At 46.7% G+C, this 11,128-nt stretch overlaps 1 non-coding gene across 1 annotated transcript; it reads right to left on the bottom strand.

The window, feature by feature from the left end:
• Positions 1 to 1,757: 1,757 nt before the first annotated feature.
• TRNAV-AAC (transfer RNA valine (anticodon AAC)) lies at positions 1,758 to 1,827 on the bottom strand. The gene has a single exon. It is a non-coding gene; the product is annotated as a tRNA-Val (tRNA).
• Between the last annotated feature and the right edge of the window lie 9,301 nt (positions 1,828 to 11,128).

Genomic DNA, 11,128 nt, shown 5'->3' with positions numbered 1-11,128 from the left:
AGTGGTGTTGTGCTTATGCCATGATGTCACTTCCAGGATGACCCCAGAAATGACATCACCACACCAGGGTGACACTTTAGGATTCACCTGAAACTCTATGGTATAACTTACTCTTTGCCCCAGTGTGGTGACATCATTTCTGTGTGCGTGATGGAAATGGCATTGCAGCATCAACGCAACTGGCTTTTCCCGGTGAGCCCCCCCCCAAAAAAAATTTGCTCCCCCTGCTCCACTGAGCAGCTGTGGGAGCAGTAAGGCTATAATAAGCACAGCTATAGTGGCAGACCTGCCCACCCTGCACACTACAGAACCACAGCATGTTGCTGAGGATCCTGAGGCATGCTGCTGTAGTTCCTACCTGGTGGACTAACTTACCAATGAGTCCCAACACGTCAGTCTTATTATGTAGGACCTCTTTAGTAGGGCCTTTTTGTAAATTGGATTGCTGTTTCTAATATTGTTTTATAGATGTTTAATTGTTATTACTTTTAAATATTTGTTATTGTTATTCTTTTCAAATATTCCTGTGATCAAGCTTGAGTCTTCTTTAGAAAAGCAGACAATACTTACTGTAAAATAAATTTCCTAAGTCATCATTGGATAAACGAACTTACAGTTTTGTCTCATTGACCTCAACAATCAGTACTTATGCAGCAGTCTACTTGCCTTATGGAAGTTTCTTTTACTGATCAGCATATCCAATTTGGAGGAAATAACCTGGCATACACTGAATTTCCAATGTGATAGCTATTTAATATGTTTATCATAGTAAACTTTGGCTTTACTGTATTTGGGTTTCATGTAACTGGGTCTCTTTCTGCAATTTGAGGCTTAATAATTCCAGGACTGTGAGCACTAGGGAAAATATTCTCTTTGACTTTTTATTTGTATTGGGCTGCTGCTCATGCCAGCAGTGGGAATATTTCTTCACTTTAGGATAGTTGCCCAACTACTTACATTTTTTTGCTGTTTTCTTTAGCAGTAGTTTTGGAATTTTGATAGCTGATTCAGCTCTGCCATTGGATTGACTGTTGTAGGGGAAGGTTATTATGCATTGAAACTCCCAATGTTTTGCAAACAGGCAAAGCCTTTACTGGTGAATGACTGTCAGGGTAACTGGGTTCCCACTAGGGTGGGGGATGCCCCGCCCCCAGTTCTTGTTTCCCACTACTGCTCTGGCAGCCAGAGGGAGGAAAAAATAATCTCTGTGTTTTTACCATAGAATTTACAATTTACAACCAGCAAGTATGTTGTCTGTGCATGCACAGAGAATGCTTTTTTTTTTTAATTGGGGGAATTTAAACCTCAATGTATTTTTAGAGATTTTTCTGCAAACCTGAGAAGTACCCCAAGTTTGCAGAAAAATCTGTTTAGTGTCAGTGTGGTCCCATTCTGCAGATGTAGGTATCAGCAGATGTGGGTCACATGCCACTATTACATATATCTTGCATATCCCCCCAGACAGATGTGAATTAGTTCTGCTGTGCCTCTATAACTTTCTAATTTCATCCTGCACCTTCCCAGATCAGATCTTATGTCAATCTTACTTTGCCTATCTATCAACAGTTGAGAGTGGTCCTCCCCGCACAGCTACTATAACTCAGCCAGTGAGTGCCTTCCCTTCTGCCTCTCCACTCATACTACTGGAAAACTACATCGGTCCATCAAGGTCTGTACTTTCTACTCAGACTAGCAGAGGCTTTCCAGGTTCTCAGGCTGAGGTCTTCCAGAACATCCTACTACCTGATCTTCTTAACTGGCGATGCCAGGAATTGAACCTGTGACCTTCTGCATGTTAAGCAGCTGCTCTACCACTGAGCCACAGCCCACAGCAGAAAACACAGGTTGGATAAATATCCCCCATTTACTTTACCACTCATGTTATGCACATCCTTTAGAGATCTGGGTTTTCCTGTGCTAACAGTGGCAGAATTCTATAGCAACTTTCACTGCCAATTACCTTCCCTACTGGAGAAAAGGGATATCAGTATAGCAGCTTACAGGGTCAGGCCTAGAAGTGCACTGTTAGCCGAATTGCTCTTTAATATGGGGAAATAGCTGAGCAATCGGTAACTATGTATTTATATAGCGGGGTCGCACTCAGCTATACCAGAATCCGTTTAATGAGACCTTGAATAAAGACAGACACAGGATTCCGAATTAAATAGTGTTTATGTCTTTCTCATTCAAATCAGTGATGCACACAAACATACCTAGGAATATTCAAAGAGAGTAATACAAGCACAGATGCCAATGTGGCAGGAGGTCGTTGGTGGGATTATATTTACCTTCCAGATGAGGTGGTGTCCAAGCTCAAGCAGACTAAAACAGATTGAAAGTTAAAGCTGAGATGGGGGCAGGGGTTCCCGTAGACTTGACCAGCAAGGCGGGAGGGAGCGAGGTAAGGCTGCGCAAAACCAAACCAACAGAGTAACGGCAAAGGTGCCAGGAAAGACCTACGGTTAAGAGCAATAATGGGCTGGGGGCACCCCAGATATACTGTTTTTCTGGGGGAGGGGAGAGGGGTTTCACCCCTCCTAGGTTCCCAGGTGGCAAAAAGGTGACAAAGGATTAAACTGTGGGGTAGTGAGAATTTGGAAATCTATTCTGATTCCGATGACTTTTGCAACCCGCGAGGAACTGGAAATTCTCTGCTGACCAGATTAGCATTTCGGAACAAAGGGTGCGATCTATGTAAACGTCCTGGGATCGCTGTGGTATAGCAGGAGGAACGACTCATCTTGATATCTGCACTATCCCCATTTTACTACAATTACAGAATTCTGAAGATAAGTACTGTGTAGAACCAAGTCCAAACTGAGATATCGTTACAGGCTTGAGAGAAAACTTGGATGTGGAAAACTGGAAATAATGTATAACACTGTCAGCTCTAGCCCTGTGATAATGTCATGAATAAATTCCATGAGATGCTTAGTCCAGAAAATCTGGTTTATTCAGAAAATTCCCAGGACCTGCTCCTGACAAACACAACATTTCTACATTAATACATGTTTAAAAATGTTAATGTGCCACACAAAATTGAGTAATCAGAAACTGTTAAACAAAAGACTAACATTTTAAAGCCATTCAGAAACGTTTACTCCATATATTCTAAATGTTGGGGGGAAAGTATGCTCTCCAAGGAGTGAGACTCAATGAAATGGTTTATAAGCCTGTTTTTAAAGAAGATAAATGTAATTGCAAGACACCTCTCTACTCAGAACCAAAGCATGCAAGTTTTTTACAAAGGTGAATATAATTCACCATATTCAGCCTCATTTTCTTGAAGAACGTCTTTTTTCCTTTACAGTACTAATCACAGCACAGCCCCCTTCCCCAACTACAATTACTGAGAATGTTGCAGGCTTTGACATATTAGAACAAATGAACTGTGGTATTAGTGTTGTACATATGCAGAAGTATTCAATGTAAAACCAAACTACACAGCAGAGGCTTCATTTTCCTTTTAAAAGGAAAGAGAGCCTGGATATTCTTGGCCAGAGGCTTATGTTTCTGAATTACTCTGTCAAAGATATCAGTGTTAGTGCAGATTTGCTCTCAGCACTTTCTGCCTTTTTCAATGACCTTTCCCATCCTTTTCAATGGCTACAGAGCAATGTGCTCTCAGCACTTCCTGCATTTTTAAAGACAACAGAGCAGAGTGTTCGCAACACTTCCTGCCTTTTCAGTGACTTCAAGTGCAGAAATGCTCTCTACACTCTATACTCCAAGGGCATATTATGCTGACTAAGATGAATGATGTAATGTAAACAATATATTGTATTTTAAGATTTTAACATGAAGACATGATGGTAGAAATTAATGAATAGGTTCAATCTTAACGTATCTTTCTGGAGATGAGAATGATGATAAAATTAGTTATGTAAAGTATAATAAAACTCAAAACTGACTGTTTATGAAATAGTATGCTTAGCTTCCTGGAAGTCCTTATATGGTAGTCTGTAGTGGAGCAACAGAGCATGTGCGGTGGAAAACCCCCTGCTCCAGCTTACATAACTTTGCCAAGACAGCCCCTTTTCAAGGTGATTGAAACAGTATAAATATGGGCAGGGAAAGGGCTAGAACTTAGACCTCTCGGACTGAGGGTCTCAGAAGATGGTCTTGGTATGTATGACTTTACTTATATATTATTCTAGAGTGTGAATTAGATACTTTGAACTAAATCAGACTGTTATATTTTAAGTATAACTGAATAGTATGTAGAACTTGCTTGCTTTACTGTATACATTGTTACTGAATTTTAAGACTTTGTAATACTTGCATATACACATATATACACATAATTTCATTGGAGCACATCAATAAAAAGACTTACTTTTTTAAGTGAGTAAAGTAGTTGAGTCCTGCTTAGTAGGTGACTAACTGAATAAGATAACATATCACTTCTAAGGAAGGGGTCAATTCTAAGAGCATAGTCAACCGAAAGGCACTGACCCGCTTCAAGAATAATCATGGTTCAAGGGTTAAATGTCCTCTCACCTTATGGTTCTGATACAAAAGTGGGATGTTGTATGCCTTATACAGATGAATAGAATCCTTCTTACAAATTACTTTGCTGATGCTTACTTTGTTACAATTTTCTCGCATTGATGACATCACATTTCTCTTTATCAGGATTTAGGGGAGATCAATTCAAGCAGTTTAAAATTAGTTATGCAAGAGTAAATTTGTTGTTCCTATGCTACCTCAAATGGCTACTCCTCCCCACCAAGGTCAGTCAGAAAGCTTGGAAACCATTATGACCAAAACATTATTTTTTGTTTTTGTGTTTAAAAATTATATCTTACCTTTTTCATTTCCACTCAAGTGGCATACAACAGATAAACATTTAAAGACAAAATTATATTTAAATTACAGTAGGAAAAAATCAGAGAAAAGGCTGATGGAAACGCCAGGGTTTCTCCTCAGTCTACACACACACACACACACACACACACACACACACACACACACACGTATATGTATATGTATTATTGAAGGTTAAGAAAGGTTTGGGTGAAAGCAGCAATATCTTGATTGGATCGTCAGATCGCATGTAGGGATGCCATTTCCAACCTCTTGCTATAATGGGAGCCCTCCTGGCATCTCACCTTGTCGCCCACCGGCACCTTGGGCACCAGTGGGACGAAACAGTGGCCAAGGTGGCAGCGGGGGAAGGGGGAACCTGGCATGCCTATGTAACTTCTGGTAAAAACTGGAAGTTACCATGCAGTTTTTGCAAAACGCTAGAGCATCTGGCGCTCATCTCCTTCCAGGGGTTGCTGGCCATGACCCTAACCTGTAAAATATCCACATTCCAATCATGCAAAAAAGCCATGAATGCCACTAGTTAAGAAAATATTAAGCAAGAGAACTAAATGTTGGCTGTTTTGCTATAGGGGTTCCATGTGAATTCTAGTGAAAGCCAATGATGCAAAAAACTATTTGTATTATTTGGCAGTACAACGGAAGTTTAATTGACAGGGAAAACAATTACCTCACACGCCTCATAAGAAAAACAAGCCCATCAATCTCCTGTGCTAACATTTGTTATGTTTAAGCAGCTGATTGGCTTTTGTAGCCAATTAACTGGGTGAACCTATGAACTTCCACACAACAAATCTTACTGGATTTGATTTATTTTGAGATTTGCTGCGCTTATTTATGCTCAACTCAATTTCTATGCTGGAGTTTATTTTTAAAATGCAGATTAAAGGTTTCCTCTAAGTAAACTAGACAGACTGCATTTTCAATAACGCCTTAAAAACTATAGATTGAAGTTTTGCTGCAAAAGTCATTCCAGAGCCCTCTTTTTGTTGGCACTGTTGTAAGATTGCCAACATGTAAGACTAGCTCTTACCCAAGTGATTTTTTTGTTAAAAAAGCTAATTGAAAGGGATGCGGAAATAAGCAATCTGTTCTAAAGTTTGCCATCTTTGGGCTAAGAAATTCCTGGAGATTTGGGGGTGGAGCTTTGGGAGATCAGGGACGAACCTCAGCAGGGTATAATGCCATAGAGTCCATTGTCCAAAGCTGCCATTCTGCTCATGGGAACTGATATTTATACTTTTGATTCTCTCATGGTTCCCAAGTGTATTCTCACATTTGCCTTCCATACTTTTTCTGTAGAAAAAATTGATGCAGCAATGTTGGGCTGCCAACTCTGAGTTGGGAAATTCCTGGAGACTTGGGGGTGGAACCAGGGAATTCAGCAGGGACATCAGCAGGTATACTGCCATACAGTTTACCCTCCAAAGCAGCCCTTTTCTTTAGGCAAACTAATCTCTGTAGTGTACAGATCAGTTGAAATTCCAGGATATCTCCAGCTGGTTGTCAACCCTACAGCACTGTTGTGTGTTGTATCCGCCATGGGAGGTCAATCAGGACATCAATAGGATGTAGCTAGCCTTCAAGTGACTGGGTGAATGAAACATTTCAGTACATGAGGTCTGTACCCTCCTCATTACGTTGTGTGTAAAATACAGCTATTGCTGCTACTACTATCTAACATGCATGTATGTAATAATTTCAACATTTTTTCTGGCATTGTTCACAACCCAGTAGTAGCACCACACATAGTGGTGGTGGAAAGTGCCATCAAGTTGCAGACAACTTATAGTGACCCTATAGGGTTTTCAAGAAATGAACAGAGCTGGTTTGCCATTGCCAGCCTCTGCATGGCAACTAGGGTTGCCAACCTGGGATTACTGCTCATCTCCAGCCAATACAGATCAGTTCACCTCGAGAAAATGGCTGCTTCGGAAGGAGAGCTCTATGGGGGTATACCCCATTGAAGACCCTCCCCTCCCTAAACCCCACCCTCCTCATGCTCCGCCCTGAAAATCTCCAGGTGTTTCCCAACCAAGAGCTGGCAACTCAATTGCGACTCTGGACTTCCTTGGTGATCTCCCAAGCAAATACTAACCCTACAACACTGCTTCACTTCAAAGATCTGTCAAGACTGGGCTTGCCATCCAGGTCAGGGTGTGTACTGGCCAGGCAGGCTGGCAGGGCTGCTACTGCAGCATGTTGCAGAGGGAGCTGAGAGCGGGCTTGGCAGAAAGCGTAGGAGGGAACAGAAGCCAAGGCTTGTGCAGCCTGGCAGCTGCACTGAAACAGTAGGGTCAGCAGGGTTAATGCAAAGTCCAGGAAACAGTCCAGCAATCAGGCCGGGGTCTCGTACTTATCACAGGCTAGGCAGCAAGGGCTAGGCAGCAAGGGTCGTCAGGCTAGGCAGCAAGGGTCGTCAATAATCAGTCCACGGTCGGGGTCACAGGCAAGAGTGGAGCGTGGCTGAAACCGGGATTCAGTAAGTTGCTTCCACATTGCAGCTGCGCTTTGCTGCACCTTAAATCTGGCCAGCTATCAGAGTGAGGTTGGTCCTGACATCACTCACTGTGATCTTCAGCAGCTGCAATACCTTTACGTCTCTGCAACCATGCCAAGTGTCTTCTTTCGCCCAGCAGCGTTCGCTGTTTCTGTCTCCAGAGACCTATGGGGGAGATTTCTTGTTTTAAATCTGACACTCGGGCCTCTGAGGGGCCCTGGAATTCCTCAGCCTGACTAAGCGTCGAAACATCTGACGGACCCTTTAATCCAGCAGCCGGTTCAGAAGGCTCATCTGCTGCTGTGAGGGTCTCTGTCTTTGTGTCTCTGCTTTCCATCACCTGCGGTATTATCAGTGAACTCGTAAAAGCAGTTCACACCTTCTGGTCTCAGGCGCCAGGCCTGATGGCCCATGTATCTTCCCCCCCGCTGTTTTCCTGCCAGTACTCCCTCAGGCCGGTGCGGCCTTGGAAGTGTGATAGCCGCACCAGACTTCCTGGGATCCGTCTGATGTTTTGTATTATGCCAAGCTTGTAACTTCCCATAACAATAAGTGTGAACCCCAGTGCCCCAGTGCCCTGGAGTCAATATATTCTGTAAACCCGTATAGCCCCTCACTTGCAACTTTCTACCTGTGCCTGTCTCATCTCCTGAAGGCTTCAATAAATCTATTGTTTCTGTATCAACGTCTGAGCAACTGATTTGGAGGAGCAAACTCAGAGAGAGGGATCTCTCACATTAAGTTGCAAGTCTTTGCCTCTCGGACTGCAGCTGTACCGCTTTGGACAGAATGTCAGCCGACGAGGATACCACCCCTATCCCCGATGCCCCCAAGGCTCCGGACGAGCCGGAGAAGCCGGACCCGAAGGAGGAGGGAGCCAAGCCAAAGAAACCGAAGGGTCGCGTCCCCGACCAAGATCGGGACGAACGTCCCCGGGGGCTTACTTATTGGCTGGACTCTCCCAAGGGCTGGTCGCTCTCGCGGACTGCGGCGAAGGATCGCCGGTTGGCCTTCCCCAGCACGGGACTCGAAGGGGACCCGGCCCGCAAAGAGGCCCTCATGGAGGAAGAACGAAAGCAGTGGCAGGAAGACCGCCGGGCTATGCAGGAGCAGATGGAGACCATGCAACGCGTAATGGGTGAGATGGCCACGGCCCTAGATGCGCTGAAGTTGCAACCTCCAGCCGGTGCTCCCCCAGACGGGGCGCCGGCAGTTCCGCCCGCAACCCCTGCCCCCCCGGCCCGTCGGGACCTGAAAGTCACGTATGACGGGTCGGGAGACCAATTGACCTTTTTTATGGTCCAAGTGGACATTTTTATGCGGGAACAAGGCCGAACCTTTGTTTCTGAGGAGTCCCGGGTGCAGTACGTGGCTTCCTTACTGCAGGGGGAGGCGGCTGCCTGGATGGTGTTGCAGTATGAACTCCGCTCGCCGGTACTGCGAACCCTGGACGAGTTCATGGTAGCACTCCGAAACCGTTTTGAGGACCCGACTCTGGGTGAGCGGGCTAAAGCCTCCCTGATGCAACTGCGCCAAGGGACTAAGTCGGTGGCGCAGTATGCAAGTGAGTTCCAGTCACTGGCTAGCCGAATTCTGGACTGGAGTGAAGCTACCTTGGTACAATGTTTCAGGGAGGGTCTCAACCCAGACCTCCAACATTGGGCCTTCATGCAAGGGAACCCCCCGGATGTGGAAGGTTGGGTTCGCCATGCTGCTGACATCGAGAATCGCAAGCAACTCCTGAACTTGTCCAAGCAACGGCTTGGGCGAGACCCCAGGCCCCGAGGTGACCGTGGCCGGGAACTCCGGCAAGGGGGTGGCGGGGGTCTCTCGGCCGCGGAACGCCGCAAGCGGTTCGAGGCCGGCGTCTGCCTGATCTGCGGGGGAAAGGGTCACTTTGCATCGCAATGCCCCTCTCGCTCAGGCCGTCCGACCCCCCCCCGCCAAACCCAGGCCGAGCCGACGAAACCGGCCGCCGACAGCCAGCCTCGCCGTAGAAGCGGACCACTGAGCCGGCGCTCCGGCGCACCCTCCGCTCTCCACGCGCGCCCCCAGGATGGGGCATCCGACTCTACGGTCCCATCGGGGTCCCGGATTACAAATACCGTCTTTGATTCGGACGGCTCCCCGGAGGCCACCACCCCGTCCCCCTCTTCCAGCGAGGAGGAAGAGTGGGAACAGCCGGCAAAAAACGCCGTCGGTCTGCTGTAGAGGGGGCTCCGCAGCAGACCGTCCCTATCGTTGCGCAAGGAGCTCCACCGATGGTAAGCGCCCAAGAGGACAATGTATTTGTGCGTGTTCATCTGTCCCTACCCAAAGGGGGTCCCCCGTTAGAGGTCCCCGCGTTGGTCGACTCGGGGTGTGCTCGCACCATGATAAATGAGGAAACTGCCAAGAAGTTGGGGGTCCGGCGCAAGCGGCTTCCGGGACCCCTCCGTTTTTCCCAAATGGACGGGAGTGACTTTAAACGGGGCCCTGTGACCCACAGAACTGCAGCCGTGATTATGTCCGTGGGGGAACATTGGGAACGGTTGTATTTCACCATCGCCCCTATTGTAACCCCTGTGGTGTTAGGGATGAACTGGTTAAGGGGACACAATCCCTCCATTGATTGGGTTAAACGGGTGCTTTCTTTCCCCGAAAACCCCTGTGGGTTGCATGACAAGGAACGGGTACTCAGAACTCCAGCCGCCGCACTGGTAGGGTCCCCCGCCCCAGTCTCTCCACAGTTACCCTCTGAGTACTCGCAGTTTACTGATGTTTTCGATGTTAGAGAGTGCGACGAACTGCCTCCCCACAGAGAAACGGACTGTGCCATCGAGATCGTAGGGGAAGGCAAACTGTCTAAGGGAAAGGTTTACCCCATGAGCCCCAGTGAAAAGACTGTATTGCGGGACTATCTGGATGTCAATCTGGCGAGGGGTTTCATACGCCCCTCCAAGGCTCCTTATTCAGCCCCAGCTTTCTTTGTAAAGAAAAAGACGGGAGATTTAAGACTGTGTATTGACTTTCGCAGACTGAACGCAGTCACCCAGTCTAATGCTTACCCCCTCCCTCTTATTCCTGACCTTCTAGCACAATTAAAGGAGGGCCGAATCTTCACCAAACTGGACTTGGTAGAAGCCTACCACCGCATTCGCATCAAAGAAGGAGACGAACCCAAAACGGCCTTTTCCAGTTGTTTTGGGATGTTTGAGTACCTGGTCATGCCGTTCGGACTTTCGGGGGCTCCGAGTGTCTTTATGCAATTAATTAATGAAGTTTTGCATGATTTACTGTTTCGGGGGGTGGTGGTATTTCTCGATGACATTCTTATTTACTCTGAGACCATGGAAGAACATGTGCGCCTAGTGCGAGAAGTGCTCCAGCGGCTGCGGGAGCACAAACTGTATGCTAAGGTGTCCAAGTGTGAATTCCACCAACCTTCTATTACATTTTTGGGGTATGTGATTTCCCACCAAGGGTTGGAAATGGACCCCGCCAAGGTCCAGGCGGTGCGGGACTGGGAAACCCCCACTACCCGCCGCCAACTTCAACAGTTTTTGGGGTTTGCCAACTTTTACCGGAATTTCATTCCCAACTTTGCCCAAGTTGCGCTTCCCCTCACTGCCCTGTTACGTACCAAGGACAGGGGGGCTAGCGCCGCACTCCCCTCAGCCCGTCTGCAATGGTCTCCCCAGTGCCAGCAAGCTTTTGAACGTTTAAAGCTACTTTTTTCATCCGAACCCGTTTTGGCTCACCCGGATTGCACCAAGCCCTTCGTGGTGCAGGTGGATGCCTCGGATGTAGCAATGGGCGGGG

The sequence above is a fragment of the Euleptes europaea genome, chromosome 7 (assembly GCF_029931775.1).
Source record: "Euleptes europaea isolate rEulEur1 chromosome 7, rEulEur1.hap1, whole genome shotgun sequence".
In the NCBI taxonomy this organism is placed as follows: Eukaryota; Metazoa; Chordata; class Lepidosauria; order Squamata; family Sphaerodactylidae; genus Euleptes; species Euleptes europaea.
This window is presented reverse-complemented; position numbering and strand designations above follow the sequence as displayed.